Source organism: Podarcis melisellensis (assembly GCF_964234715.1).
Source record: "Podarcis melisellensis genome assembly, chromosome: 3".
Lineage (NCBI taxonomy): Eukaryota > Metazoa > Chordata > Lepidosauria > Squamata > Lacertidae > Podarcis > Podarcis melisellensis.
Window position 1 is genome coordinate 47,085,929 of NC_138530.1, and position 7,681 is coordinate 47,093,609.

The window sequence follows — 7,681 nt, forward strand, 5'->3', positions numbered from 1 at the left end:
TCATTACTGTGAGATTGGAGAGGGGCATTGACAGAGAAGGAGAGGAATATTTCTCTTCTGCTCTCTGAAAGCTCAGAATTGTGATTGATACTGCCTTGTTATCTGGTGATACAATAGCCATCCTATGATGTATCACTTAGTAACAACTTGTCATATGCATAGTTATTAACTTGCTGCACCGTATTCACCTTCCATGAAAAGCCAAAAGCAACATAGTAACAAATGAGCTTTAACTGTTGGGATAGATCTATCTACTATCTACTCGCCGCAGTGATGTCATTGGGATTTCAGAGCCAAAATGATAAAGACAAGAGCCAACTCATTATCTCAGGGTATCTTACTAAGGACAGCCATGTGCAAACTACCTCTTACTTTTTAGGAGGAAAAAAGAGCATCTTATGGAGCGAAAAATGCGGAAATTCTTACGGCTGTTCACCATGAATTAATCTTGGTGCATGAATCTTTGGGCTTCTTTGTCAAAAGGCCTATTGTTCTGTAGTAGATTTTCTTTCATCAGTGGAATCAGCCCCATTGCCTTATGCAAAATATGTCATGGGGCATTTTCACCTTTTCCTATAGTTTCCACTTAACCTATGTCAACAAAGACTAGGTAAAAGATGCTAATTTCAGAAGAGTAAGCTGCTGGAGCTTCCCAGGTTTCAAAAATCCAATAAAAAGTGAAATGTTGATCCTGACTGATGAACATGTAAGAACGACGAAGGTCAATAAATCCTGATTTAATTATTTTCACTTAATTGGATATTGTATTAACTTCTGTTCTGCATAATAATATGGAACACTTACTGGTATCCCTTGCATTGTTTGGCCTCTGGGACTCCCATCTGTTATTATGGTTTGTATATCTACCCATTTATATGACCACGTCATGTATCTGATGAAGCTAAATTAATCACACAAATCCATAGGCAACAATACATTTGTTAATAATGTTGCAAGGATCATTGTGATCCATTCTTGCAAAATAGGAACGGGGAAGAAACAATTTGGTTTACATTTAAATGTGTACCTACTTAGTTTGCACTTCCTGGACCAATAACTGCATATATATGGACCAACATATGCAGTTCACACTTATTTGAATTTAACAACACAATTTTCCAACCCAACCCCTGCCCCCGCAACCCATGCACAAAATGCATAGTATTGGAAAGTATGCACAAAATGCACACTATATGGGGACATTGCTGGCAAAAACATGTCTGTTAGGCAAAATTGCTTACAGCAATGCTTTTTTAATATTGAGAATATTTCTAACCCATATCCAATCTCAAGGCAGAGTACAATATAATGAAAACCCATCCAAATTAATCAATCACAATTTAAAAATATGTACTTAACTTGAGCAACTAAGGCAAACATGAATCAAACTTAAAACTTTAAAAATACAAGTCTTAAATTGCAGAATGGGATACAACCCCCCTAACAGCTAACTAAATCTAATATTCTGTAATATATTGGGGAAAATGTGTGTGGGTTTCTTGCTTTAAAAAAAAAATTAGAAAGCAATGCAGAAATGTACAAAAATGAAATAAAATCTGGAAAACTGAAATTGACAGATTCACCCACTCTTGCTGAGAAGTCTCTTTCACCACCAGTAGAAAAGTTAAACTCCAGCATAGCATATTGAAAGCTGAGTTTTGTGCTGCAGTCATTTCAACTTTTATTCTGCCAAGATGGAAAGAAGAGACTCCCAACTTCCTCTGGGTCAGTACATTATGTGAAACCGGAGACTATTATTTATGTACCAGTAGGAAATGCCAAGGACAATATACAAAGACACTTCCTCTTTTCTTCCACAACAAGTGCACTATTGGCAAAGTCCAGATAAAATACACAAAAAGACTGGTAGGAATGGGAAGCTGTTTTTCTAACTCAGATTCTCTTTTGCCTTGATTTTTGAAAATAAATTGTACACATAATCTTAAGCAAGATTCAACAGAAAATAAAAGCAGGGCAAGACCCAGCCCAGCAGACCTTTCTGCAATCCAGGCAACAAGGAGTAGAGTGGTTAGCAGAGTTGCTGGAAAGAATCCCGATGACACTATAGCAGGTTATGCAATGGAGCCATGAATGTTGCATTTTCATAACAGTCCCAATGCAATTTTGAGTCTCTGGGAACACACAACTGCTCCCACTCCCCTTCAAGCACAACTGTTCCATTTGCAAATGTTGCGTTGAAGTTGACCATTCCAGATGATAAGCTTTAATCTGTCTCCTATCCCTTTCCATGTTTGAACCAATTTGTATGGGTATGTGGATTTTTTTAATGTGGATCTTTTACACTTAAAAATATACCCCATAGATGTGCACACTCCATGTGGAAGCACCCAGACACTAGCAGTCAGTTTACTCGGTGCCTCTACTGACAAGCCTTGGTATTTAAATAATTTGTTGAAATGGACTAGATGGGGGAAACTTTCAGGAAACATTCAAGAATAATGGCAAACACAGCTATACCCATGAGATTACATGCCCCCTCCACACACACATATGGTGTGGGACTGATTATCTTATTGCAGGTGCAGAATATAGCACTCCACTCAAAACCCATGGGAGGTTTCCCCCACAATCTAAGGTCTTTAGTAAAAATCCAAAGAGGAAAAGCAGGTTTCTATTAAGCCTTTTATGCCCTGTCTGTGTGCGCACATACACACACGCCCTGTCTAGAAATCGTATTGTGTGAGCATATGTGTTTAGCACTGATGGCACAAATGTAATGGTATCACCACAAGAGACTCTGACATAATTATATATAACAGGTATCAAATCTACTTCCCACTGTTGTGGTTTTATTGCTTGGGTCCTGTGGGGGATGCTTTTTCCTTTTTTTACTAATTTCACACCTTTGCCTAGCAACCTCAAGTGCAAGCTCTCTGCTACATCTTCCAGGCTTGGCACAATTTAGCACTCTTTGAACCTTTTGTTTTTAACTTAATAGCATCTCCCCCTGCCATTTTTCTGGGTGGTTTTACCCCTAATTATCTGGGGGCACTCTCCTTCTGGAGACACCAACCATGATATAGATGTTATTCAGCCCAGCCCAGCCTAGCTATATGTGCTGTGTCACCATAGTCACATCTGGAAACTTGTTCTGGGCAATGGCATCTGCCTCAGCCAAAATTGGCCAACAGTCAGGATAATGGGAATCATAGTCAAGCAACCCCTGGAGGTTCATGGGTTCCCCATTCATGGCCAAGAGGTTGCTTTACTATGCTTTTGACACATACATGGGGATTTCTATACAGGCTCCAGTCATGTGACCAGATGAGTTAAAAATACTGGCAGAGAAGACTTGGGGTACATCCCTTGGGGTACCTCCCAAGTTGGTTGCTGCTTTGGTGCATGTCCAACTTGCCACTCAGGCCACAACCAGCCAAAGTTTCTAGCTGCTCTGTATGAACTAGGGATTCATGTGTATGTAATAGTTCCAAACACTTGTGAACCAAGGACAAATTGTGCTCCAGAAATGAAAAATCATATCAAGAGAAATAGGCCTCCAACATTTGTTGCAAGGAACTGTAATGTATAGCCAAAGGGTTATAGAGACTACGGCCTCCTCTGCACTGTGCATTTAAAGCAGTATCAAACCACTGTAAACAGATCAAAATCCAAGTGGGTGGAGAATTTGTGGCTCGCCCATCTTCACTGTGCACCCACATTTCCCAAAGCCATCCCACCATCTCCCACAACAATTTTCCCCCAACTGGAGGTAGCAGGTATTGAACCTGGGACCTTCAGCGGGCAAAGCATGTGCTCTGCCGCTGAGCTATGACCTTGTAACTTCTCCTTGAAACTTTCCACATGATCCATTGTCACATTTACATCAGTGATCATTACTTGGCATGTCAACCTTTGCACCTGCTGGAACATGGTTGTCTAAGCTGGGATTTGATAAGCTGCCTGTAAAAATGTGAACTGAGGGACAACTCCTATGCTCAGGGTTAGCATGTGGTAGCTGCAAGCATCACATGATGGTTTGGGGGGTATGAAACTGCTCCCACAGGTCCACCCATAGAAGCAGCTCTCATACACGTATGAGATGTAGTGCATGGCAATGCCTGGCCTCTCTGTCTCTTGAAAACTATCATAGCCGATTGTACGAAGTGGTAGTCGTGAGCCTTAGAATTAAAATGTCAAAAACAGAGGCTCCTGTTCCTCAAGGGCTGGCTACCACTGTGGCAGGGATTCACCATATGCGTCTCTCCAGGTTAACCTTTGTGCTTGTCTACCTGATCTCACTCATATGTTTGTGTCTTCCTCTTTTTGTTTTAAATTGCCATTTCCTAGGGCACTTGGTATCATCACATCACTGTCAGGAAGCCAGGCAGCATCTATGGTGCGTCAGGTTCAGCTGAAAGCCACAGGCAGTCAATTTACAGTTCCGCCAAGTAGGTGCAAAGATCTGCCATTTACAAAACTCACAAAGAAGTTTACGCAGAGAATCCTGACATGGGCTTCCTGCCAGTGCGGCTAATTTGCTAGCTTCCTAATTGGGCTCGTGCTTTTATTGTCACAATGGTGAGCATATATCACAAGGAGTATTTTCCTGCTGTGAGGGAAACACTGTTTTATTTATTGTTATTTATCTTGATTTAGCTTTCGTTGCATTTAAATACTCAGGACAAGTGGGGGTAGAAGGAGAGTTGAGTGTGATGATGTCCCTCATCAGCTGAGGCCCTCTTAGTGGCCTTGATGCAGAACAAAATACATGGCCTGGAGAAGGGGCTTTTCAGTGGTGGCGCCCTGCATGTGAAACTCCCAACCTATTGGTTAAGACTAGAGCAACTTTTTCAGTGGGCATTTGGAGGAGAGCCCTGATCAGATTAATGGGTTAATGGACCCTGTTGCAGTTTTTATGTATTTCTTTTATCTCATTTGACTCTGTTGTAAACCATCCCATGGCTTGTGCAAAAGGTGGCATAATCTAAACGAATAAATAAATGTCTGGCCCTCAGCTGGGTGCACAGGAAACTTGGTAGTTACAGATAGAAACTTGCTGTTCATAACTATAGTGACCCTCTCGTCTCGACTTAAAAACATCAAGACTTAACAGCACAGTGTTATAGTAAAAGGGGAAAGGGGCCACTTCATTTTTAGCAGATCTATTTTGGTCCTGAATAACAAGCAGTTCTGAAACGGATTGGACTGATTCCACAGATACCAGCTGAATCTTGTGGCTTGTGCATACTCTTGCTAAAAACACCCAGCTCCTTCAACCTTTCCTCCTAGGACTTGGTCTCCAGGCCCCTCGCCATCATTGCCACCGTCCTTTTGACATGTTCCAGTTTGTTGATATTCTTCTTTAACTGCAGCACCCAGAGAATCAATGTGGTGTGGTAGTTATAGTGTTGGACTAGGACTCGAGAGACGCAGGTCCAAGTCCCCACCCATTCATAAGCTCACTGGGTGACCTTGGGTGAATCACTGCTTCTCATCCTAATCTACTTCACAGGGTTGTTGTGGGGACTAAACAAGGAGCAGGAGAACCACCCTGGAGAGAGCACTTGGATGGAAATGATCTAAATAATAACTTGACCCAGTACTCCAGGTGAGCTCCGACCAAAGCTGAATTAAGAGGCACAATTACAGTGGTACCTCGGGTTACATACGCTTCAGGTTACAGACTCCGCTAACCCAGAAATAGTACCTCAGGTTAAGAACTTTGCTTCAGGATGAGAACAGAAATCGTGCTCCGGCGCCGCGGTAGCAGCAGGAGGCCCCATTAGCTAAAGTGGTGCTTCAGGTTAAGAATAGTTTCAGGTTAAGAACGGACCTCTGGAACGAATTAAGTTCTTAACCCGAGGTACCACTGTCCTTCTTGCAACCAAGCCAATAATAATACTTTCAAAATGTTCTAAGTGCATCACATGCATAAACTCTATAATCACATCTGACTAGATATGAAGATGGTGGCAGGCCATTTCGACAAGGGGCTGTCAGCTTCTTTCTGGAAGAAAGACACTCGGCACGTGAACTGTTTCCCATCGCTGCATCTCTCTGTATCGGGGGAGAGAGAAAAGCTGTGACTGCTGAGAGAGTGCTTTACGTGCAGCTGTTAAAAAAGCAAAACGTGTGCCAGAAAAGCAGAGTTGGCAACCCTGTTTGGACAAGACAGCATTACAGCCTTTCCAGCACAAGGCTGATTCATCGACAGCGGTTGCCGTCCCGTCGCCTTTTAAAGAATGATGTGAAAAGCATGACTCGAGGTTTATGAGCCGAGAGTTTCAGTTCTTTGGAGAAAATTTCACAAGAGGACGCGGGCTCTGTTTGTTTGTTTATTTCTTGTCCTGTGCATTGGCTTGGTCCAAATGCCGTTTGTAATAGATGGTAAAGCCACTGACACGTCTGCCTTTATCCCAGGCTCTGTTTTGTGTGTTTAATAATAACTTTCTAGCATGTGTTAAGAGCTGCAGCCTTCCTTTTAATAGCTGTAAACAGATCCTGTGCTGAATTGAAACTTACATCTGCGATGGGAGGAACTCCAAAAGGGGATGTGAAAGGGAGAAGTGGGGAGGGGGATTAGCCAAAGGCACAAACAAGCCCTTCACCCCTCCTTCTCCCACTTCTTTTTGGAACAGGTGGATGTGGTTGGAATATTTCTGAGCTTAAGTTAATGCTGACCTTAGCTGGAATAACTTGCCCTCTTGAGCCTCCTCAAATGGGGAGTCAATGGGGAGTTGTCTGGCTGTTACACATGATTGTACACATCTGTCATCTAAATCAGAGCTCCAAATGCAAGACGGAGCATGCAGGAACATCGTGTGGATTTGTGACACTCCCTGAAGGCCACTAGGTCCATAAACCAGGGAATGGATTAAAAACGAGGCAGAAATAACAGTAAAGGTTTATTATTATTATTATTATTATTATTATTATTATTATTGGTGGCAGATGTAATCCTGAAGCAGCACCATTTGTGTTCTTTAAAGGGGAAGCATATCCATTTTCTCCGCCACAACCACTCTGAAATTTCAGAAGATAATAAGCACTTTTCCACATGAATGACCCAGCAACGACATTTGAAAATGATCCAGAGAGCTTTTGTTTTAAACCTGGGCTAGCCATTATAAAATGAATTTTCTGGTTAACGACCATGGAAACCTATTTCTCCTTACAACGGAACGCAACCAAACTCAGTCTGAGAAGGGATCGGCCTGTATTCTTTTATTCTTTCTGCATTGCCTCAAGAGTTACCAAAGAGAAATGCCCTAACTTGGTCACTGGAACCTGTCATTCTCCTTCATGATCTCTGCACAGGAAGATATGTGAGGGAAACTCGGGCTTCTGCGGCGTCTTCTGAACAATCCAAATCAGGGACAACCAACATGGTGCCCTTCAGCTGTTTAGATTCCAGCTCCCATCAGGCCCAGCCAGCGTGGTGACTAGTCAGAAGTGATGGGAGTTGTGCTCCACAACATCTGGAGGGCACCCCATTGACTGCCTCTGCTCTAAAGCCTAGAGATTTTGGGCCTCGGGGTCCACTCCCTCAGATTCAGTGTGCACATCCAAAGAGGCAGACTCCACACCTTCCCTTCCCACACTTCACACATTTCTTGTTCAGTCACACCATGTAAAATGCAAGAATTGGGGCTAAGTCTCTAGCTCAGAGGCACTAACTTCTCCAGATGATTGAGTGGGCCATATGCAACGTCGCACAACC

At 42.6% G+C, this 7,681-nt stretch overlaps 1 long non-coding RNA gene across 1 annotated transcript; it reads right to left on the reverse strand.

Annotated features, from left to right (window-relative positions):
• Window positions 1-727: 727 nt before the first annotated feature.
• LOC309366408 lies at window positions 728-1,720 on the reverse strand. The gene is made up of 3 exons (XR_014166698.1): window positions 1,588-1,720; window positions 884-901; window positions 728-842 (listed from the first exon to the last, which is right to left on the reverse strand). It is a non-coding gene; the product is annotated as an uncharacterized lncRNA (long non-coding RNA).
• Window positions 1,721-7,681: the final 5,961 nt, after the last annotated feature.